The sequence below is a fragment of the Rhamphochromis longiceps genome, linkage group LG8 (assembly GCF_057381845.1).
Source record: "Rhamphochromis longiceps isolate RC_006_pf linkage group LG8, R_longiceps_female_GT1.1, whole genome shotgun sequence".
NCBI classification, from domain to species: domain Eukaryota; kingdom Metazoa; phylum Chordata; class Actinopteri; order Cichliformes; family Cichlidae; genus Rhamphochromis; species Rhamphochromis longiceps.
Window position 1 is genome coordinate 22,573,518 of NC_140564.1, and position 22,548 is coordinate 22,596,065.

The window sequence follows — 22,548 nt, forward strand, 5'->3', positions numbered from 1 at the left end:
CTTACATTTGTAAATAAAAATACAAAGAAGTTACCTTTAATACCTTCGACTAGTATAATTTCACTCCACGTTAACAGGATGGCTCTTTAGACAAGCGCTGTTGTTCAGTCCGGAGCTTTCTATGTAAGAGCAAGCCGTAAAACTTGAAAACAAAAAGTAAATAATAAAAAAAAGGAGAGTGTGTTGTTTGTTAATTGTCGCGGGCCCGCCGGTGCCCGACGGTGAGACAGCGGGGCTGTATCCCAAGTGCGGTTGCACCCCGAGTTTTTTCCTGTCTGGGTTGCCATTCCTCGATAACAGCAGGTTAATATTAAGGTTAGCTTAATGGTTAATACTAACGTTCAGGGAGGTGAAGATTCAAGACGTTTTGTGATGTCACGGCCCGTGTGCCTTTGAAGTCTTAGAACGTGAGCTCATAAATACCCCCAAGGTAAGGCACTCTACTTTACTGCACCTAGTGTTTTAACGTTGAATCGATAGTCGTCTGCAAATATATGGCGCTCAGTCTTCAGTCATACAAATTCTTCAGACACTGATGGCTTTGAGGAGCTTGACAGATATTATTTAGAGCCTGATGGGTTCTTCTTACCGATATCTATTTCCAGAGATGAACAGTCTGAGGTTCCTAAAACCAGTGTTTCTGTAAATGCCTATGAAAATGAACAGGCAACCACCTCTGAAATAGATGAGGCTCCTAAAACCAGTATAAACAACTTTGAACATGAAGAGTCTCCCACCAGTGAGAATTACAGCACTGATTTATTCAATGGCGTCCTCCCCAAACCTTCAGATATGAACAAATCTGAAGAGAATGAACAAAACGCTGACCAAGGAAGTTTTCAAAGAGAAGACAAAGAAACTTTTTTTTCCAGAGTTCAAACAAATCTTTCAGCTCTGTCTTCCATTATTACAGCTCCAGTTGAGTCGGTTGGGCGAGGAGTCATTTTTGTCACCAGGCACATTTTTAATATTGGTCGAGCACCATTTACCTCACCCACTAGTGAAACGGAAAAGTCACCCACCTCTGAAACAACTGAGGTTCCTTCACCGAGTGTTTCTGTAAACAACTTTGAATACGAACAGTCATCCTCCAGTGAAACAACTAAGATTCCTACAACCAGTGTTAATATGAACAACGCTGAAGATGAAAAGTCTTCAGCCAGCGAGAGTTACAACACTGATTTATTAAATGCCATTCTTCCTGAACCTTCAGATAACGGACCCGAAGATAATGAACAAAATGTTGTCCCAGGCAGTCTACAAAAAAAGGAAGAAGAAACTATTTCTTCCAGAGTTCAAACAAATGTTTCAAATCTCTATTCCTCTTGTAGAGTTCCAGATGTGCCAGTGGGCCTTAGAGAAGCTTTTATCTCCAGGCACCTCCTTAATATTGGTCGACGACCATTTACCTCAATTATTCCAAATCTCTATTCCTCTTGTAGAGTTCCAGATGTGCCTGTGGGCCTTAGAGAAGATTTCATCACCAGGCACCCCCTTAATATTGGTCGAGCACCATTTACCTCAATTACCCCAAATGGCAACTGCTTTGATAAGTTATGAACTTGAAATCTGGTTTAGTTAGTGTCAGGGTTTCTGTAGTGCAGGTCACCTACCAGGTTGGTGATGGGATGCTTTAATCTACATGCCAAATATCCTTGTGCAAGATACTGACCTCAAGTACCTCTCTCATGCGTCTACCGGAGTCCGAATGTTTTGCAAAATCAATTGTTCCACACAGCCAAATTCACTGCAGATACAGACTGCTCCGTTACATCTATGTCCACTGTGAATGACCATCGTTGAACAGAGGTGGTGACATAGGGCACCAACTGTGTGACGTCTATAATCCAGTGTTGAGATACCTTCCCAGAAGCCTTAACGCCCACTCACATCCTGGGCCATTTGACCTCAGGAAATCACATGATAGGTTGGGGCTAGGTTTCACAATGAGCTCACCCGAATCCTTGGTTGCTTGTGACCTACACCCGTTTTCACACTTTGGCTCGTGTCATTAGGGAGAGGATCATTAGAGGGTCCATAGTCCCTCTTGGGCAGACACTCCCACAGGCCTTAAATCTGGGACACTCCACCATTTGACCCTAGAACTGAAGAAATTTCTCGGATGAGAGGTGAAACGTCTTCAAGCAACTTAAAGAAGTTTAAAGAAGTTTCCAAGCTCCTTAGACTACAATGACCTGGATGACAGAACCTTCACAGACATCCATTACAAGTTCCTTCACCAACTGGATCTCAGCCTGCAAAAATACATAGCTCTAAACCTCAAATCTCACAAATGTGCTTTAGATGTGAAGTAGAAGTCAGTTCCTTTCTGTACTGCAACTTGGTCACGTTCATTTATCAGATAGTTGAAGAAAAGTCTCACCACTCATCAAAGTGACTTCTTGAATCTCAGCTGAATATGTGTTGGTAAAGAAGAGGTGTAATAGTCTGCCAATCTGATCAGTTGTAAAGGTGTCTTGATCTGCTAGCCTGTCATGTGGATTCTGTATCAACAAGTGCAAATGTGTCAGGATGGCCGAGCGGTCTAAGGCGCTGCGTTCAGGGCGCAGTCTCTCCTGGAGGCGTGGGTTCAAATCCCACTCCTGACATTCCTTGCTCATTAACCGTAAGACTGACATGTCATGTCTTCTGTCAATAAAGGAGTTGCCATCAAATGGCAACTGCTTTGATAAGTTATGAACTTGAAATCTGATTTAGTTAGTGTCAGGGTTTCTGTAGTGCAGGTCACCTACCAGGTTGGTGATGGGATGCTTTAATCTACATGCCAAATATCCTTGTGCAAGATACTGACCTCAAGTACCTCTCTCATGCATCTACCGGAGTCCGAATGTTTTGCAAAATCAATTGTTCCACACAGCCAAATTCACTGCAGATACAGACTGCTCCGTTACATCTATGTCCACTGTGAATGACCATCTTTGAACAGAGGTGGTGGCATAGGGCACCAACTGTCTGACATCTATAATCCAGTGTTGAGATACCTTCCCAGAAGCCTTAACGCCCACTCACATCCTGGGCCATTTGACCTCAGGAAATCACATGATAGGTTGGGGCTAGGTTTCACAATGAGCTCACCCGAATCCTTGGTTGCTTGTGACCTACACCCGTTTTCACACTTTGGCTCGTGTCATTAGGGAGAGGATCATTAGAGGGTCCATAGTCCCTCTCGGGCAGACACTCCCACAGGCCTTAAATCTGAGACACTCCACCATTTGACCCTAGAACTGAAGAAATTTCTCGGATGAGAGGTGAAACGTCTTCAAGCAACTTAAAGAAGTTTAAAGAAGTTTCCAAGCTCCTTAGACTACAATGACCTGGATGACAGAACCTTCACAGACATCCATTACAAGTTCCTTCACCAACTGGATCTCAGCCTGCAAAAATACATAGCTCTAAACCTCAAATCTCACAAATGTGCTTTAGATGTGAAGTAGAAGTCAGTTCCTTTCTGTACTGCAACTTGGTCACGTTCATTTATCAGATAGTTGAAGAAAAGTCTCACCACTCATCAAAGTGACTTCTTGAATCTCAGCTGAATATGTGTTGGTAAAGAAGAGGTGTAATAGTCTGCCAATCTGATCAGTTGTAAAGGTGTCTTGATCTGCTAGCCTGTCATGTGGATTCTGTATCAACAAGTGCAAATGTGTCAGGATGGCCGAGCGGTCTAAGGCGCTGCGTTCAGGTCGCAGTCTCTCCTGGAGGCGTGTGTTCAAATCCCACTCCTGACATTCCTTGCTCATTAACCGTAAGACTGACATGATATGTCATGTCTTCTGTCAATAAAGGAGTTGCCACCAAATGGCAACTGCTTTGATAAGTTATGAACTTGAAATCTGATTTAGTTAGTGTCAGGGTTTCTGTAGTGCAGGTCACCTACCAGGTTGGTGATGGGGATGCTTTAATCTACATGCCAAATATCCTTGTGCAAGATACTGACCTCAAGTACCTCTCTCATGCGTCTACCGGAGTCCAAATGTTTTGCAAAATCAATTGTTCCACACAGCCAAATTCACTGCAGATACAGACTGCTCCGTTACATCTATGTCCACTGTGAATGACCATCTTTGAACAGAGGTGGTGACATAGGGCACCAACTGTGTGACGTCTATAATCCAGTGTTGAGATACCTTCCCAGAAGCCTTAACGCCCACTCACATCCTGGGCCATTTGACCTCAGGAAATCACATGATAGGTTGGGGCTAGGTTTCACAATGAGCTCACCCGAATCCTTGGTTGCTTGTGACCTACACCCGTTTTCACACTTTGGCTCGTGTCATTAGGGAGAGGATCATTAGAGGGTCCATAGTCCCTCTTGGGCAGACACTCCCACAGGCCTTAAATCTGGGACACTCCACCATTTGACCCTAGAACTGAAGAAATTTCTCGGATGAGAGGTGAAACGTCTTCAAGCAACTTAAAGAAGTTTAAAGAAGTTTCCAAGCTCCTTAGACTACAATGACCTGGATGACAGAACCTTCACAGACATCCATTACAAGTTCCTTCACCAACTGGATCTCAGCCTGCAAAAATACATAGCTCTAAACCTCAAATCTCACAAATGTGCTTTAGATGTGAAGTAGAAGTCAGTTCCTTTCTGTACTGCAACTTGGTCACGTTCATTTATCAGATAGTTGAAGAAAAGTCTCACCACTCATCAAAGTGACTTCTTGAATCTCAGCTGAATATGTGTTGGTAAAGAAGAGGTGTAATAGTCTGCCAATCTGATCAGTTGTAAAGGTGTCTTGATCTGCTAGCCTGTCATGTGGATTCTGTATCAACAAGTGCAAATGTGTCAGGATGGCCGAGCGGTCTAAGGCGCTGCGTTCAGGTCGCAGTCTCTCCTGGAGGCGTGGGTTCAAATCCCACTCCTGACATTCCTTGCTCATTAACCGTAAGACTGACATGTCATGTCTTCTGTCAATAAAGGAGTTGCCATCAAATGGCAACTGCTTTGATAAGTTATGAACTTGAAATCTGATTTAGTTAGTGTCAGGGTTTCTGTAGTGCAGGTCACCTACCAGGTTGGTGATGGGATGCTTTAATCTACATGCCAAATATCCTTGTGCAAGATACTGACCTCAAGTACCTCTCTCATGCATCTACCGGAGTCCGAATGTTTTGCAAAATCAATTGTTCCACACAGCCAAATTCACTGCAGATACAGACTGCTCCGTTACATCTATGTCCACTGTGAATGACCATCTTTGAACAGAGGTGGTGGCATAGGGCACCAACTGTCTGACATCTATAATCCAGTGTTGAGATACCTTCCCAGAAGCCTTAACGCCCACTCACATCCTGGGCCATTTGACCTCAGGAAATCACATGATAGGTTGGGGCTAGGTTTCACAATGAGCTCACCCGAATCCTTGGTTGCTTGTGACCTACACCCGTTTTCACACTTTGGCTCGTGTCATTAGGGAGAGGATCATTAGAGGGTCCATAGTCCCTCTTGGGCAGACACTCCCACAGGCCTTAAATCTGGGACACTCCACCATTTGACCCTAGAACTGAAGAAATTTCTCGGATGAGAGGTGAAACGTCTTCAAGCAACTTAAAGAAGTTTAAAGAAGTTTCCAAGCTCCTTAGACTACAATGACCTGGATGACAGAACCTTCACAGACATCCATTACAAGTTCCTTCACCAACTGGATCTCAGCCTGCAAAAATACATAGCTCTAAACCTCAAATCTCACAAATGTGCTTTAGATGTGAAGTAGAAGTCAGTTCCTTTCTGTACTGCAACTTGGTCACGTTCATTTATCAGATAGTTGAAGAAAAGTCTCACCACTCATCAAAGTGACTTCTTGAATCTCAGCTGAATATGTGTTGGTAAAGAAGAGGTGTAATAGTCTGCCAATCTGATCAGTTGTAAAGGTGTCTTGATCTGCTAGCCTGTCATGTGGATTCTGTATCAACAAGTGCAAATGTGTCAGGATGGCCGAGCGGTCTAAGGCGCTGCGTTCAGGTCGCAGTCTCTCCTGGAGGCGTGGGTTCAAATCCCACTCCTGACATTCCTTGCTCATTAACCGTAAGACTGACATGTCATGTCTTCTGTCAATAAAGGAGTTGCCATCAAATGGCAACTGCTTTGATAAGTTATGAACTTGAAATCTGATTTAGTTAGTGTCAGGGTTTCTGTAGTGCAGGTCACCTACCAGGTTGGTGATGGGATGCTTTAATCTACATGCCAAATATCCTTGTGCAAGATACTGACCTCAAGTACCTCTCTCATGCATCTACCGGAGTCCGAATGTTTTGCAAAATCAATTGTTCCACACAGCCAAATTCACTGCAGATACAGACTGCTCCGTTACATCTATGTCCACTGTGAATGACCATCTTTGAACAGAAGTGGTGGCATAGGGCACCAACTGTCTGACATCTATAATCCAGTGTTGAGATACCTTCCCAGAAGCCTTAACGCCCACTCACATCCTGGGCCATTTGACCTCAGGAAATCACATGATAGGTTGGGGCTAGGTTTCACAATGAGCTCACCCGAATCCTTGGTTGCTTGTGACCTACACCCGTTTTCACACTTTGGCTCGTGTCATTAGGGAGAGGATCATTAGAGGGTCCATAGTCCCTCTCGGGCAGACACTCCCACAGGCCTTAAATCTGAGACACTCCACCATTTGACCCTAGAACTGAAGAAATTTCTCGGATGAGAGGTGAAACGTCTTCAAGCAACTTAAAGAAGTTTAAAGAAGTTTCCAAGCTCCTTAGACTACAATGACCTGGATGACAGAACCTTCACAGACATCCATTACAAGTTCCTTCACCAACTGGATCTCAGCCTGCAAAAATACATAGCTCTAAACCTCAAATCTCACAAATGTGCTTTAGATGTGAAGTAGAAGTCAGTTCCTTTCTGTACTGCAACTTGGTCACGTTCATTTATCAGATAGTTGAAGAAAAGTCTCACCACTCATCAAAGTGACTTCTTGAATCTCAGCTGAATATGTGTTGGTAAAGAAGAGGTGTAATAGTCTGCCAATCTGATCAGTTGTAAAGGTGTCTTGATCTGCTAGCCTGTCATGTGGATTCTGTATCAACAAGTGCAAATGTGTCAGGATGGCCGAGCGGTCTAAGGCGCTGCGTTCAGGTCGCAGTCTCTCCTGGAGGCGTGGGTTCAAATCCCACTCCTGACATTCCTTGCTCATTAACCGTAAGACTGACATGTCATGTCTTCTGTCAATAAAGGAGTTGCCATCAAATGGCAACTGCTTTGATAAGTTATGAACTTGAAATCTGATTTAGTTAGTGTCAGGGTTTCTGTAGTGCAGGTCACCTACCAGGTTGGTGATGGGATGCTTTAATCTACATGCCAAATATCCTTGTGCAAGATACTGACCTCAAGTACCTCTCTCATGCATCTACCGGAGTCCGAATGTTTTGCAAAATCAATTGTTCCACACAGCCAAATTCACTGCAGATACAGACTGCTCCGTTACATCTATGTCCACTGTGAATGACCATCTTTGAACAGAAGTGGTGGCATAGGGCACCAACTGTCTGACATCTATAATCCAGTGTTGAGATACCTTCCCAGAAGCCTTAACGCCCACTCACATCCTGGGCCATTTGACCTCAGGAAATCACATGATAGGTTGGGGCTAGGTTTCACAATGAGCTCACCCGAATCCTTGGTTGCTTGTGACCTACACCCGTTTTCACACTTTGGCTCGTGTCATTAGGGAGAGGATCATTAGAGGGTCCATAGTCCCTCTCGGGCAGACACTCCCACAGGCCTTAAATCTGAGACACTCCACCATTTGACCCTAGAACTGAAGAAATTTCTCGGATGAGAGGTGAAACGTCTTCAAGCAACTTAAAGAAGTTTAAAGAAGTTTCCAAGCTCCTTAGACTACAATGACCTGGATGACAGAACCTTCACAGACATCCATTACAAGTTCCTTCACCAACTGGATCTCAGCCTGCAAAAATACATAGCTCTAAACCTCAAATCTCACAAATGTGCTTTAGATGTGAAGTAGAAGTCAGTTCCTTTCTGTACTGCAACTTGGTCACGTTCATTTATCAGATAGTTGAAGAAAAGTCTCACCACTCATCAAAGTGACTTCTTGAATCTCAGCTGAATATGTGTTGGTAAAGAAGAGGTGTAATAGTCTGCCAATCTGATCAGTTGTAAAGGTGTCTTGATCTGCTAGCCTGTCATGTGGATTCTGTATCAACAAGTGCAAATGTGTCAGGATGGCCGAGCGGTCTAAGGCGCTGCGTTCAGGTCGCAGTCTCTCCTGGAGGCGTGGGTTCAAATCCCACTCCTGACATTCCTTGCTCATTAACCGTAAGACTGACATGATATGTCATGTCTTCTGTCAATAAAGGAGTTGCCACCAAATGGCAACTGCTTTGATAAGTTATGAACTTGAAATCTGATTTAGTTAGTGTCAGGGTTTCTGTAGTGCAGGTCACCTACCAGGTTGGTGATGGGGATGCTTTAATCTACATGCCAAATATCCTTGTGCAAGATACTGACCTCAAGTACCTCTCTCATGCGTCTACCGGAGTCCAAATGTTTTGCAAAATCAATTGTTCCACACAGCCAAATTCACTGCAGATACAGACTGCTCCGTTACATCTATGTCCACTGTGAATGACCATCTTTGAACAGAGGTGGTGACATAGGGCACCAACTGTGTGACGTCTATAATCCAGTGTTGAGATACCTTCCCAGAAGCCTTAACGCCCACTCACATCCTGGGCCATTTGACCTCAGGAAATCACATGATAGGTTGGGGCTAGGTTTCACAATGAGCTCACCCGAATCCTTGGTTGCTTGTGACCTACACCCGTTTTCACACTTTGGCTCGTGTCATTAGGGAGAGGATCATTAGAGGGTCCATAGTCCCTCTTGGGCAGACACTCCCACAGGCCTTAAATCTGGGACACTCCACCATTTGACCCTAGAACTGAAGAAATTTCTCGGATGAGAGGTGAAACGTCTTCAAGCAACTTAAAGAAGTTTAAAGAAGTTTCCAAGCTCCTTAGACTACAATGACCTGGATGACAGAACCTTCACAGACATCCATTACAAGTTCCTTCACCAACTGGATCTCAGCCTGCAAAAATACATAGCTCTAAACCTCAAATCTCACAAATGTGCTTTAGATGTGAAGTAGAAGTCAGTTCCTTTCTGTACTGCAACTTGGTCACGTTCATTTATCAGATAGTTGAAGAAAAGTCTCACCACTCATCAAAGTGACTTCTTGAATCTCAGCTGAATATGTGTTGGTAAAGAAGAGGTGTAATAGTCTGCCAATCTGATCAGTTGTAAAGGTGTCTTGATCTGCTAGCCTGTCATGTGGATTCTGTATCAACAAGTGCAAATGTGTCAGGATGGCCGAGCGGTCTAAGGCGCTGCGTTCAGGTCGCAGTCTCTCCTGGAGGCGTGGGTTCAAATCCCACTCCTGACATTCCTTGCTCATTAACCGTAAGACTGACATGATATGTCATGTCTTCTGTCAATAAAGGAGTTGCCACCAAATGGCAACTGCTTTGATAAGTTATGAACTTGAAATCTGATTTAGTTAGTGTCAGGGTTTCTGTAGTGCAGGTCACCTACCAGGTTGGTGATGGGGATGCTTTAATCTACATGCCAAATATCCTTGTGCAAGATACTGACCTCAAGTACCTCTCTCATGCGTCTACCGGAGTCCAAATGTTTTGCAAAATCAATTGTTCCACACAGCCAAATTCACTGCAGATACAGACTGCTCCGTTACATCTATGTCCACTGTGAATGACCATCTTTGAACAGAGGTGGTGACATAGGGCACCAACTGTGTGACGTCTATAATCCAGTGTTGAGATACCTTCCCAGAAGCCTTAACGCCCACTCACATCCTGGGCCATTTGACCTCAGGAAATCACATGATAGGTTGGGGCTAGGTTTCACAATGAGCTCACCCGAATCCTTGGTTGCTTGTGACCTACACCCGTTTTCACACTTTGGCTCGTGTCATTAGGGAGAGGATCATTAGAGGGTCCATAGTCCCTCTTGGGCAGACACTCCCACAGGCCTTAAATCTGGGACACTCCACCATTTGACCCTAGAACTGAAGAAATTTCTCGGATGAGAGGTGAAACGTCTTCAAGCAACTTAAAGAAGTTTAAAGAAGTTTCCAAGCTCCTTAGACTACAATGACCTGGATGACAGAACCTTCACAGACATCCATTACAAGTTCCTTCACCAACTGGATCTCAGCCTGCAAAAATACATAGCTCTAAACCTCAAATCTCACAAATGTGCTTTAGATGTGAAGTAGAAGTCAGTTCCTTTCTGTACTGCAACTTGGTCACGTTCATTTATCAGATAGTTGAAGAAAAGTCTCACCACTCATCAAAGTGACTTCTTGAATCTCAGCTGAATATGTGTTGGTAAAGAAGAGGTGTAATAGTCTGCCAATCTGATCAGTTGTAAAGGTGTCTTGATCTGCTAGCCTGTCATGTGGATTCTGTATCAACAAGTGCAAATGTGTCAGGATGGCCGAGCGGTCTAAGGCGCTGCGTTCAGGTCGCAGTCTCTCCTGGAGGCGTGGGTTCAAATCCCACTCCTGACATTCCTTGCTCATTAACCGTAAGACTGTCATGTCTTCTGTCAATAAAGGAGTTGCCATCAAATGGCAACTGCTTTGATAAGTTATGAACTTGAAATCTGATTTAGTTAGTGTCAGGGTTTCTGTAGTGCAGGTCACCTACCAGGTTGGTGATGGGGATGCTTTAATCTACATGCCAAATATCCTTGTGCAAGATACTGACCTCAAGTACCTCTCTCATGCGTCTACCGGAGTCCAAATGTTTTGCAAAATCAATTGTTCCACACAGCCAAATTCACTGCAGATACAGACTGCTCCGTTACATCTATGTCCACTGTGAATGACCATCTTTGAACAGAGGTGGTGACATAGGGCACCAACTGTGTGACGTCTATAATCCAGTGTTGAGATACCTTCCCAGAAGCCTTAACGCCCACTCACATCCTGGGCCATTTGACCTCAGGAAATCACATGATAGGTTGGGGCTAGGTTTCACAATGAGCTCACCCGAATCCTTGGTTGCTTGTGACCTACACCCGTTTTCACACTTTGGCTCGTGTCATTAGGGAGAGGATCATTAGAGGGTCCATAGTCCCTCTTGGGCAGACACTCCCACAGGCCTTAAATCTGGGACACTCCACCATTTGACCCTAGAACTGAAGAAATTTCTCGGATGAGAGGTGAAACGTCTTCAAGCAACTTAAAGAAGTTTAAAGAAGTTTCCAAGCTCCTTAGACTACAATGACCTGGATGACAGAACCTTCACAGACATCCATTACAAGTTCCTTCACCAACTGGATCTCAGCCTGCAAAAATACATAGCTCTAAACCTCAAATCTCACAAATGTGCTTTAGATGTGAAGTAGAAGTCAGTTCCTTTCTGTACTGCAACTTGGTCACGTTCATTTATCAGATAGTTGAAGAAAAGTCTCACCACTCATCAAAGTGACTTCTTGAATCTCAGCTGAATATGTGTTGGTAAAGAAGAGGTGTAATAGTCTGCCAATCTGATCAGTTGTAAAGGTGTCTTGATCTGCTAGCCTGTCATGTGGATTCTGTATCAACAAGTGCAAATGTGTCAGGATGGCCGAGCGGTCTAAGGCGCTGCGTTCAGGTCGCAGTCTCTCCTGGAGGCGTGGGTTCAAATCCCACTCCTGACATTCCTTGCTCATTAACCGTAAGACTGACATGTCATGTCTTCTGTCAATAAAGGAGTTGCCATCAAATGGCAACTGCTTTGATAAGTTATGAACTTGAAATCTGATTTAGTTAGTGTCAGGGTTTCTGTAGTGCAGGTCACCTACCAGGTTGGTGATGGGATGCTTTAATCTACATGCCAAATATCCTTGTGCAAGATACTGACCTCAAGTACCTCTCTCATGCATCTACCGGAGTCCGAATGTTTTGCAAAATCAATTGTTCCACACAGCCAAATTCACTGCAGATACAGACTGCTCCGTTACATCTATGTCCACTGTGAATGACCATCTTTGAACAGAGGTGGTGGCATAGGGCACCAACTGTCTGACATCTATAATCCAGTGTTGCGATACCTTCCCAGAAGCCTTAACGCCCACTCACATCCTGGGCCATTTGACCTCAGGAAATCACATGATAGGTTGGGGCTAGGTTTCACAATGAGCTCACCCGAATCCTTGGTTGCTTGTGACCTACACCCGTTTTCACACTTTGGCTCGTGTCATTAGGGAGAGGATCATTAGAGGGTCCATAGTCCCTCTTGGGCAGACACTCCCACAGGCCTTAAATCTGGGACACTCCACCATTTGACCCTAGAACTGAAGAAATTTCTCGGATGAGAGGTGAAACGTCTTCAAGCAACTTAAAGAAGTTTAAAGAAGTTTCCAAGCTCCTTAGACTACAATGACCTGGATGACAGAACCTTCACAGACATCCATTACAAGTTCCTTCACCAACTGGATCTCAGCCTGCAAAAATACATAGCTCTAAACCTCAAATCTCACAAATGTGCTTTAGATGTGAAGTAGAAGTCAGTTCCTTTCTGTACTGCAACTTGGTCACGTTCATTTATCAGATAGTTGAAGAAAAGTCTCACCACTCATCAAAGTGACTTCTTGAATCTCAGCTGAATATGTGTTGGTAAAGAAGAGGTGTAATAGTCTGCCAATCTGATCAGTTGTAAAGGTGTCTTGATCTGCTAGCCTGTCATGTGGATTCTGTATCAACAAGTGCAAATGTGTCAGGATGGCCGAGCGGTCTAAGGCGCTGCGTTCAGGGCGCAGTCTCTCCTGGAGGCGTGGGTTCAAATCCCACTCCTGACATTCCTTGCTCATTAACCGTAAGACTGACATGTCATGTCTTCTGTCAATAAAGGAGTTGCCACCAAATGGCAACTGCTTTGATAAGTTATGAACTTGAAATCTGATTTAGTTAGTGTCAGGGTTTCTGTAGTGCAGGTCACCTACCAGGTTGGTGATGGGGATGCTTTAATCTACATGCCAAATATCCTTGTGCAAGATACTGACCTCAAGTACCTCTCTCATGCGTCTACCGGAGTCCAAATGTTTTGCAAAATCAATTGTTCCACACAGCCAAATTCACTGCAGATACAGACTGCTCCGTTACATCTATGTCCACTGTGAATGACCATCGTTGAACAGAGGTGGTGGCATAGGGCACCAACTGTGTGACGTCTATAATCCAGTGTTGAGATACCTTCCCAGAAGCCTTAACGCCCACTCACATCTTGGGCCATTTGACCTCAGGAAATCACATGATAGGTTGGGGCTAGGTTTCACAATGAGCTCACCCGAATCCTTGGTTGCTTGTGACCTACACCCGTTTTCACACTTTGGCTCGTGTCATTAGGGAGAGGATCATTAGAGGGTCCATAGTCCCTCTCGGGCAGACACTCCCACAGGCCTTAAATCTGAGACACTCCACCATTTGACCCTAGAACTGAAGAAATTTCTCGGATGAGAGGTGAAACGTCTTCAAGCAACTTAAAGAAGTTTAAAGAAGTTTCCAAGCTCCTTAGACTACAATGACCTGGATGACAGAACCTTCACAGACATCCATTACAAGTTCCTTCACCAACTGGATCTCAGCCTGCAAAAATACATAGCTCTAAACCTCAAATCTCACAAATGTGCTTTAGATGTGAAGTAGAAGTCAGTTCCTTTCTGTACTGCAACTTGGTCACGTTCATTTATCAGATAGTTGAAGAAAAGTCTCACCACTCATCAAAGTGACTTCTTGAATCTCAGCTGAATATGTGTTGGTAAAGAAGAGGTGTAATAGTCTGCCAATCTGATCAGTTGTAAAGGTGTCTTGATCTGCTAGCCTGTCATGTGGATTCTGTATCAACAAGTGCAAATGTGTCAGGATGGCCGAGCGGTCTAAGGCGCTGCGTTCAGGTCGCAGTCTCTCCTGGAGGCGTGGGTTCAAATCCCACTCCTGACATTCCTTGCTCATTAACCGTAAGACTGACATGTCATGTCTTCTGTCAATAAAGGAGTTGCCACCAAATGGCAACTGCTTTGATAAGTTATGAACTTGAAATCTGATTTAGTTAGTGTCAGGGTTTCTGTAGTGCAGGTCACCTACCAGGTTGGTGATGGGGATGCTTTAATCTACATGCCAAATATCCTTGTGCAAGATACTGACCTCAAGTACCTCTCTCATGCGTCTACCGGAGTCCGAATGTTTTGCAAAATCAATTGTTCCACACAGCCAAATTCACTGCAGATACAGACTGCTCCGTTACATCTATGTCCACTGTGAATGACCATCTTTGAACAGAGGTGGTGGCATAGGGCACCAACTGTCTGACATCTATAATCCAGTGTTGAGATACCTTCCCAGAAGCCTTAACGCCCACTCACATCCTGGGCCATTTGACCTCAGGAAATCACATGATAGGTTGGGGCTAGGTTTCACAATGAGCTCACCCGAATCCTTGGTTGCTTGTGACCTACACCCGTTTTCACACTTTGGCTCGTGTCATTAGGGAGAGGATCATTAGAGGGTCCATAGTCCCTCTTGGGCAGACACTCCCACAGGCCTTAAATCTGGGACACTCCACCATTTGACCCTAGAACTGAAGAAATTTCTCGGATGAGAGGTGAAACGTCTTCAAGCAACTTAAAGAAGTTTAAAGAAGTTTCCAAGCTCCTTAGACTACAATGACCTGGATGACAGAACCTTCACAGACATCCATTACAAGTTCCTTCACCAACTGGATCTCAGCCTGCAAAAATACATAGCTCTAAACCTCAAATCTCACAAATGTGCTTTAGATGTGAAGTAGAAGTCAGTTCCTTTCTGTACTGCAACTTGGTCACGTTCATTTATCAGATAGTTGAAGAAAAGTCTCACCACTCATCAAAGTGACTTCTTGAATCTCAGCTGAATATGTGTTGGTAAAGAAGAGGTGTAATAGTCTGCCAATCTGATCAGTTGTAAAGGTGTCTTGATCTGCTAGCCTGTCATGTGGATTCTGTATCAACAAGTGCAAATGTGTCAGGATGGCCGAGCGGTCTAAGGCGCTGCGTTCAGGTCGCAGTCTCTCCTGGAGGCGTGGGTTCAAATCCCACTCCTGACATTCCTTGCTCATTAACCGTAAGACTGACATGTCATGTCTTCTGTCAATAAAGGAGTTGCCACCAAATGGCAACTGCTTTGATAAGTTATGAACTTGAAATCTGATTTAGTTAGTGTCAGGGTTTCTGTAGTGCAGGTCACCTACCAGGTTGGTGATGGGGATGCTTTAATCTACATGCCAAATATCCTTGTGCAAGATACTGACCTCAAGTACCTCTCTCATGCGTCTACCGGAGTCCGAATGTTTTGCAAAATCAATTGTTCCACACAGCCAAATTCACTGCAGATACAGACTGCTCCGTTACATCTATGTCCACTGTGAATGACCATCTTTGAACAGAGGTGGTGGCATAGGGCACCAACTGTCTGACATCTATAATCCAGTGTTGAGATACCTTCCCAGAAGCCTTAACGCCCACTCACATCCTGGGCCATTTGACCTCAGGAAATCACATGATAGGTTGGGGCTAGGTTTCACAATGAGCTCACCCGAATCCTTGGTTGCTTGTGACCTACACCCGTTTTCACACTTTGGCTCGTGTCATTAGGGAGAGGATCATTAGAGGGTCCATAGTCCCTCTTGGGCAGACACTCCCACAGGCCTTAAATCTGGGACACTCCACCATTTGACCCTAGAACTGAAGAAATTTCTCGGATGAGAGGTGAAACGTCTTCAAGCAACTTAAAGAAGTTTAAAGAAGTTTCCAAGCTCCTTAGACTACAATGACCTGGATGACAGAACCTTCACAGACATCCATTACAAGTTCCTTCACCAACTGGATCTCAGCCTGCAAAAATACATAGCTCTAAACCTCAAATCTCACAAATGTGCTTTAGATGTGAAGTAGAAGTCAGTTCCTTTCTGTACTGCAACTTGGTCACGTTCATTTATCAGATAGTTGAAGAAAAGTCTCACCACTCATCAAAGTGACTTCTTGAATCTCAGCTGAATATGTGTTGGTAAAGAAGAGGTGTAATAGTCTGCCAATCTGATCAGTTGTAAAGGTGTCTTGATCTGCTAGCCTGTCATGTGGATTCTGTATCAACAAGTGCAAATGTGTCAGGATGGCCGAGCGGTCTAAGGCGCTGCGTTCAGGTCGCAGTCTCTCCTGGAGGCGTGGGTTCAAATCCCACTCCTGACATTCCTTGCTCATTAACCGTAAGACTGACATGTCATGTCTTCTGTCAATAAAGGAGTTGCCATCAAATGGCAACTGCTTTGATAAGTTATGAACTTGAAATCTGATTTAGTTAGTGTCAGGGTTTCTGTAGTGCAGGTCACCTACCAGGTTGGTGATGGGATGCTTTAATCTACATGCCAAATATCCTTGTGCAAGATACTGACCTCAAGTACCTCTCTCATGCATCTACCGGAGTCCGAATGTTTTGCAAAATCAATTGTTCCACACAGCCAAATTCACTGCAGATACAGACTGCTCCGTTACATCTATGTCCACTGTGAATGACCATCTTTGAACAGAGGTGGTGGCATAGGGCACCAACTGTCTGACATCTATAATCCAGTGTTGAGATACCTTCCCAGAAGCCTTAACACCCACTCACATCCTGGGCCATTTGACCTCAGGAAATCACATGATAGGTTGGGGCTAGGTTTCACAATGAGCTCACCCGAATCCTTGGTTGCTTGTGACCTACACCCGTTTTCACACTTTGGCTCGTGTCATTAGGGAGAGGATCATTAGAGGGTCCATAGTCCCTCTCGGGCAGACACTCCCACAGGCCTTAAATCTGAGACACTCCACCATTTGACCCTAGAACTGAAGAAATTTCTCGGATGAGAGGTGAAACGTCTTCAAGCAACTTAAAGAAGTTTAAAGAAGTTTCCAAGCTCCTTAGACTACAATGACCTGGATGACAGAACCTTCACAGACATCCATTACAAGTTCCTTCACCAACTGGATCTCAGCCTGCAAAAATACATAGCTCTAAACCTCAAATCTCACAAATGTGCTTTAGATGTGAAGTAGAAGTCAGTTCCTTTCTGTACTGCAACTTGGTCACGTTCATTTATCAGATAGTTGAAGAAAAGTCTCACCACTCATCAAAGTGACTTCTTGAATCTCAGCTGAATATGTGTTGGTAAAGAAGAGGTGTAATAGTCTGCCAATCTGATCAGTTGTAAAGGTGTCTTGATCTGCTAACCTGTCATGTGGATTCTGTATCAACAAGTGCAAATGTGTCAGGATGGCCGAGCGGTCTAAGGCGCTGCGTTCAGGTCGCAGTCTCTCCTGGAGGCGTGGGTTCAAATCCCACTCCTGACATTCCTTGCTCATTAACCGTAAGACTGACATGATATGTCATGTCTTCTGTCAATAAAGGAGTTGCCACCAAATGGCAACTGCTTTGATAAGTTATGAACTTGAAATCTGATTTAGTTAGTGTCAGGGTTTCTGTAGTGCAGGTCACCTACCAGGTTGGTGATGGGCATGGTTTAATCTACATGCCAAATATCCTTGTGCAAGATACTGACCTCAAGTACCTCTCTCATGCGTCTACCGGAGTCCGAATGTTTTGCAAAATCAATTGTTCCACACAGCCAAATTCACTGCAGATACAGACTGCTCCGTTACATCTATGTCCACTGTGAATGACCATCTTTGAACAGAGGTGGTGACATAGGGCACCAACTGTGTGACGTCTATAATCCAGTGTTGAGATACCTTCCCAGAAGCCTTAACGCCCACTCACATCTTGGGCCATTTGACCTCAGGAAATCACATGATAGGTTGGGGCTAGGTTTCACAATGAGCTCACCCGAATCCTTGGTTGCTTGTGACCTACACCCGTTTTCACACTTTGGCTCGTGTCATTAGGGAGAGGATCATTAGAGGGTCCATAGTCCCTCTTGGGCAGACACTCCCACAGGCCTTAAATCTGGGACACTCCACCATTTGACCCTAGAACTGAAGAAATTTCTCGGATGAGAGGTGAAACGTCTTCAAGCAACTTAAAGAAGTTTAAAGAAGTTTCCAAGCTCCTTAGACTACAATGACCTGGATGACAGAACCTTCACAGACATCCATTACAAGTTCCTTCACCAACTGGATCTCAGCCTGCAAAAATACATAGCTCTAAACCTCAAATCTCACAAATGTGCTTTAGATGTGAAGTAGAAGTCAGTTCCTTTCTGTACTGCAACTTGGTCACGTTCATTTATCAGATAGTTGAAGAAAAGTCTCACCACTCATCAAAGTGACTTCTTGAATCTCAGCTGAATATGTGTTGGTAAAGAAGAGGTGTAATAGTCTGCCAATCTGATCAGTTGTAAAGGTGTCTTGATCTGCTAGCCTGTCATGTGGATTCTGTATCAACAAGTGCAAATGTGTCAGGATGGCCGAGCGGTCTAAGGCGCTGCGTTCAGGTCGCAGTCTCTCCTGGAGGCGTGGGTTCAAATCCCACTCCTGACATTCCTTGCTCATTAACCGTAAGACTGACATGTCATGTCTTCTGTCAATAAAGGAGTTGCCATCAAATGGCAACTGCTTTGATAAGTTATGAACTTGAAATCTGATTTAGTTAGTGTCAGGGTTTCTGTAGTGCAGGTCACCTACCAGGTTGGTGATGGGATGCTTTAATCTACATGCCAAATATCCTTGTGCAAGATACTGACCTCAAGTACCTCTCTCATGCATCTACCGGAGTCCGAATGTTTTGCAAAATCAATTGTTCCACACAGCCAAATTCACTGCAGATACAGACTGCTCCGTTACATCTATGTCCACTGTGAATGACCATCTTTGAACAGAGGTGGTGGCATAGGGCACCAACTGTCTGACATCTATAATCCAGTGTTGAGATACCTTCCCAGAAGCCTTAACACCCACTCACATCCTGGGCCATTTGACCTCAGGAAATCACATGATAGGTTGGGGCTAGGTTTCACAATGAGCTCACCCGAATCCTTGGTTGCTTGTGACCTACACCCGTTTTCACACTTTGGCTCGTGTCATTAGGGAGAGGATCATTAGAGGGTCCATAGTCCCTCTCGGGCAGACACTCCCACAGGCCTTAAATCTGAGACACTCCACCATTTGACCCTAGAACTGAAGAAATTTCTCGGATGAGAGGTGAAACGTCTTCAAGCAACTTAAAGAAGTTTAAAGAAGTTTCCAAGCTCCTTAGACTACAATGACCTGGATGACAGAACCTTCACAGACATCCATTACAAGTTCCTTCACCAACTGGATCTCAGCCTGCAAAAATACATAGCTCTAAACCTCAAATCTCACAAATGTGCTTTAGATGTGAAGTAGAAGTCAGTTCCTTTCTGTACTGCAACTTGGTCACGTTCATTTATCAGATAGTTGAAGAAAAGTCTCACCACTCATCAAAGTGACTTCTTGAATCTCAGCTGAATATGTGTTGGTAAAGAAGAGGTGTAATAGTCTGCCAATCTGATCAGTTGTAAAGGTGTCTTGATCTGCTAGCCTGTCATGTGGATTCTGTATCAACAAGTGCAAATGTGTCAGGATGGCCGAGCGGTCTAAGGCGCTGCGTTCAGGGCGCAGTCTCTCCTGGAGGCGTGGGTTCAAATCCCACTCCTGACATTCCTTGCTCATTAACCGTAAGACTGACATGTCATGTCTTCTGTCAATAAAGGAGTTGCCACCAAATGGCAACTGCTTTGATAAGTTATGAACTTGAAATCTGATTTAGTTAGTGTCAGGGTTTCTGTAGTGCAGGTCACCTACCAGGTTGGTGATGGGGATGCTTTAATCTACATGCCAAATATCCTTGTGCAAGATACTGACCTCAAGTACCTCTCTCATGCGTCTACCGGAGTCCAAATGTTTTGCAAAATCAATTGTTCCACACAGCCAAATTCACTGCAGATACAGACTGCTCCGTTACATCTATGTCCACTGTGAATGACCATCTTTGAACAGAGGTGGTGACATAGGGCACCAACTGTGTGACGTCTATAATCCAGTGTTGAGATACCTTCCCAGAAGCCTTAACGCCCACTCACATCCTGGGCCATTTGACCTCAGGAAATCACATGATAGGTTGGGGCTAGGTTTCACAATGAGCTCACCCGAATCCTTGGTTGCTTGTGACCTACACCCGTTTTCACACTTTGGCTCGTGTCATTAGGGAGAGGATCATTAGAGGGTCCATAGTCCCTCTTGGGCAGACACTCCCACAGGCCTTAAATCTGGGACACTCCACCATTTGACCCTAGAACTGAAGAAATTTCTCGGATGAGAGGTGAAACGTCTTCAAGCAACTTAAAGAAGTTTAAAGAAGTTTCCAAGCTCCTTAGACTACAATGACCTGGATGACAGAACCTTCACAGACATCCATTACAAGTTCCTTCACCAACTGGATCTCAGCCTGCAAAAATACATAGCTCTAAACCTCAAATCTCACAAATGTGCTTTAGATGTGAAGTAGAAGTCAGTTCCTTTCTGTACTGCAACTTGGTCACGTTCATTTATCAGATAGTTGAAGAAAAGTCTCACCACTCATCAAAGTGACTTCTTGAATCTCAGCTGAATATGTGTTGGTAAAGAAGAGGTGTAATAGTCTGCCAATCTGATCAGTTGTAAAGGTGTCTTGATCTGCTAGCCTGTCATGTGGATTCTGTATCAACAAGTGCAAATGTGTCAGGATGGCCGAGCGGTCTAAGGCGCTGCGTTCAGGTCGCAGTCTCTCCTGGAGGCGTGGGTTCAAATCCCACTCCTGACATTCCTTGCTCATTAACCGTAAGACTGACATGTGATGTCTTCTGTCAATAAAGGAGTTGCCACCAAATGGCAACTGCTTTGATAAGTTATGAACTTGAAATCTGATTTAGTTAGTGTCAGGGTTTCTGTAGTGCAGGTCACCTACCAGGTTGGTGATGGGGATGCTTTAATCTACATGCCAAATATCCTTGTGCAAGATACTGACCTCAAGTACCTCTCTCATGCGTCTACCGGAGTCCGAATGTTTTGCAAAATCAATTGTTCCACACAGCCAAATTCACTGCAGATACAGACTGCTCCGTTACATCTATGTCCACTGTGAATGACCATCTTTGAACAGAGGTGGTGACATAGGGCACCAACTGTGTGACGTCTATAATCCAGTGTTGAGATACCTTCCCAGAAGCCTTAACGCCCACTCACATCCTGGGCCATTTGACCTCAGGAAATCACATGATAGGTTGGGGCTAGGTTTCACAATGAGCTCACCCGAATCCTTGGTTGCTTGTGACCTACACCCGTTTTCACACTTTGGCTCGTGTCATTAGGGAGAGGATCATTAGAGGGTCCATAGTCCCTCTTGGGCAGACACTCCCACAGGCCTTAAATCTGGGACACTCCACCATTTGACCCTAGAACTGAAGAAATTTCTCGGATGAGAGGTGAAACGTCTTCAAGCAACTTAAAGAAGTTTAAAGAAGTTTCCAAGCTCCTTAGACTACAATGACCTGGATGACAGAACCTTCACAGACATCCATTACAAGTTCCTTCACCAACTGGATCTCAGCCTGCAAAAATACATAGCTCTAAACCTCAAATCTCACAAATGTGCTTTAGATGTGAAGTAGAAGTCAGTTCCTTTCTGTACTGCAACTTGGTCACGTTCATTTATCAGATAGTTGAAGAAAAGTCTCACCACTCATCAAAGTGACTTCTTGAATCTCAGCTGAATATGTGTTGGTAAAGAAGAGGTGTAATAGTCTGCCAATCTGATCAGTTGTAAAGGTGTCTTGATCTGCTAACCTGTCATGTGGATTCTGTATCAACAAGTGCAAATGTGTCAGGATGGCCGAGCGGTCTAAGGCGCTGCGTTCAGGTCGCAGTCTCTCCTGGAGGCGTGGGTTCGAATCCCACTCCTGACATTCCTTGCTCATTAACCGTAAGACTGACATGATATGTCATGTCTTCTGTCAATAAAGGAGTTGCCATCAAATGGCAACTGCTTTGATAAGTTATGAACTTGAAATCTGATTTAGTTAGTGTCAGGGTTTCTGTAGTGCAGGTCACCTACCAGGTTGGTGATGGGATGCTTTAATCTACATGCCAAATATCCTTGTGCAAGATACTGACCTCAAGTACCTCTCTCATGCATCTACCGGAGTCCGAATGTTTTGCAAAATCAATTGTTCCACACAGCCAAATTCACTGCAGATACAGACTGCTCCGTTACATCTATGTCCACTGTGAATGACCATCTTTGAACAGAGGTGGTGGCATAGGGCACCAACTGTCTGACATCTATAATCCAGTGTTGAGATACCTTCCCAGAAGCCTTAACACCCACTCACATCCTGGGCCATTTGACCTCAGGAAATCACATGATAGGTTGGGGCTAGGTTTCACAATGAGCTCACCCGAATCCTTGGTTGCTTGTGACCTACACCCGTTTTCACACT

The 22,548-nt window shown here is 44.4% G+C and overlaps 18 non-coding genes across 18 annotated transcripts; all 18 read left to right on the forward strand.

Moving 5' to 3' along the window:
- Window positions 1–2,526: 2,526 nt before the first annotated feature.
- trnal-cag (transfer RNA leucine (anticodon CAG)) lies at window positions 2,527–2,609 on the forward strand. Its single transcript has one exon. It is a non-coding gene; the product is annotated as a tRNA-Leu (tRNA).
- A 1,057-nt stretch (window positions 2,610–3,666) lies between these two features.
- Window positions 3,667–3,749, forward strand: trnal-cag (transfer RNA leucine (anticodon CAG)). The gene has a single exon. It is a non-coding gene; the product is annotated as a tRNA-Leu (tRNA).
- Window positions 3,750–4,812: 1,063 nt separating this feature from the next.
- On the forward strand, window positions 4,813–4,895 carry trnal-cag (transfer RNA leucine (anticodon CAG)). The gene has a single exon. It is a non-coding gene; the product is annotated as a tRNA-Leu (tRNA).
- A 1,057-nt stretch (window positions 4,896–5,952) lies between these two features.
- trnal-cag (transfer RNA leucine (anticodon CAG)) lies at window positions 5,953–6,035 on the forward strand. The gene has a single exon. It is a non-coding gene; the product is annotated as a tRNA-Leu (tRNA).
- Window positions 6,036–7,092: 1,057 nt separating this feature from the next.
- On the forward strand, window positions 7,093–7,175 carry trnal-cag (transfer RNA leucine (anticodon CAG)). The gene has a single exon. It is a non-coding gene; the product is annotated as a tRNA-Leu (tRNA).
- A 1,057-nt stretch (window positions 7,176–8,232) lies between these two features.
- trnal-cag (transfer RNA leucine (anticodon CAG)) lies at window positions 8,233–8,315 on the forward strand. Its single transcript has one exon. It is a non-coding gene; the product is annotated as a tRNA-Leu (tRNA).
- Window positions 8,316–9,378: 1,063 nt separating this feature from the next.
- trnal-cag (transfer RNA leucine (anticodon CAG)) lies at window positions 9,379–9,461 on the forward strand. Its single transcript has one exon. It is a non-coding gene; the product is annotated as a tRNA-Leu (tRNA).
- A 1,063-nt stretch (window positions 9,462–10,524) lies between these two features.
- Window positions 10,525–10,607, forward strand: trnal-cag (transfer RNA leucine (anticodon CAG)). Its single transcript has one exon. It is a non-coding gene; the product is annotated as a tRNA-Leu (tRNA).
- A 1,053-nt stretch (window positions 10,608–11,660) lies between these two features.
- On the forward strand, window positions 11,661–11,743 carry trnal-cag (transfer RNA leucine (anticodon CAG)). Its single transcript has one exon. It is a non-coding gene; the product is annotated as a tRNA-Leu (tRNA).
- Window positions 11,744–12,800: 1,057 nt separating this feature from the next.
- Window positions 12,801–12,883, forward strand: trnal-cag (transfer RNA leucine (anticodon CAG)). The gene has a single exon. It is a non-coding gene; the product is annotated as a tRNA-Leu (tRNA).
- Window positions 12,884–13,941: 1,058 nt separating this feature from the next.
- On the forward strand, window positions 13,942–14,024 carry trnal-cag (transfer RNA leucine (anticodon CAG)). Its single transcript has one exon. It is a non-coding gene; the product is annotated as a tRNA-Leu (tRNA).
- A 1,058-nt stretch (window positions 14,025–15,082) lies between these two features.
- Window positions 15,083–15,165, forward strand: trnal-cag (transfer RNA leucine (anticodon CAG)). The gene has a single exon. It is a non-coding gene; the product is annotated as a tRNA-Leu (tRNA).
- A 1,058-nt stretch (window positions 15,166–16,223) lies between these two features.
- On the forward strand, window positions 16,224–16,306 carry trnal-cag (transfer RNA leucine (anticodon CAG)). The gene has a single exon. It is a non-coding gene; the product is annotated as a tRNA-Leu (tRNA).
- Window positions 16,307–17,363: 1,057 nt separating this feature from the next.
- On the forward strand, window positions 17,364–17,446 carry trnal-cag (transfer RNA leucine (anticodon CAG)). Its single transcript has one exon. It is a non-coding gene; the product is annotated as a tRNA-Leu (tRNA).
- Window positions 17,447–18,509: 1,063 nt separating this feature from the next.
- On the forward strand, window positions 18,510–18,592 carry trnal-cag (transfer RNA leucine (anticodon CAG)). Its single transcript has one exon. It is a non-coding gene; the product is annotated as a tRNA-Leu (tRNA).
- A 1,057-nt stretch (window positions 18,593–19,649) lies between these two features.
- trnal-cag (transfer RNA leucine (anticodon CAG)) lies at window positions 19,650–19,732 on the forward strand. The gene has a single exon. It is a non-coding gene; the product is annotated as a tRNA-Leu (tRNA).
- A 1,058-nt stretch (window positions 19,733–20,790) lies between these two features.
- trnal-cag (transfer RNA leucine (anticodon CAG)) lies at window positions 20,791–20,873 on the forward strand. The gene has a single exon. It is a non-coding gene; the product is annotated as a tRNA-Leu (tRNA).
- Window positions 20,874–21,931: 1,058 nt separating this feature from the next.
- On the forward strand, window positions 21,932–22,014 carry trnal-cag (transfer RNA leucine (anticodon CAG)). Its single transcript has one exon. It is a non-coding gene; the product is annotated as a tRNA-Leu (tRNA).
- The last annotated feature ends 534 nt before the right edge of the window (window positions 22,015–22,548 follow it).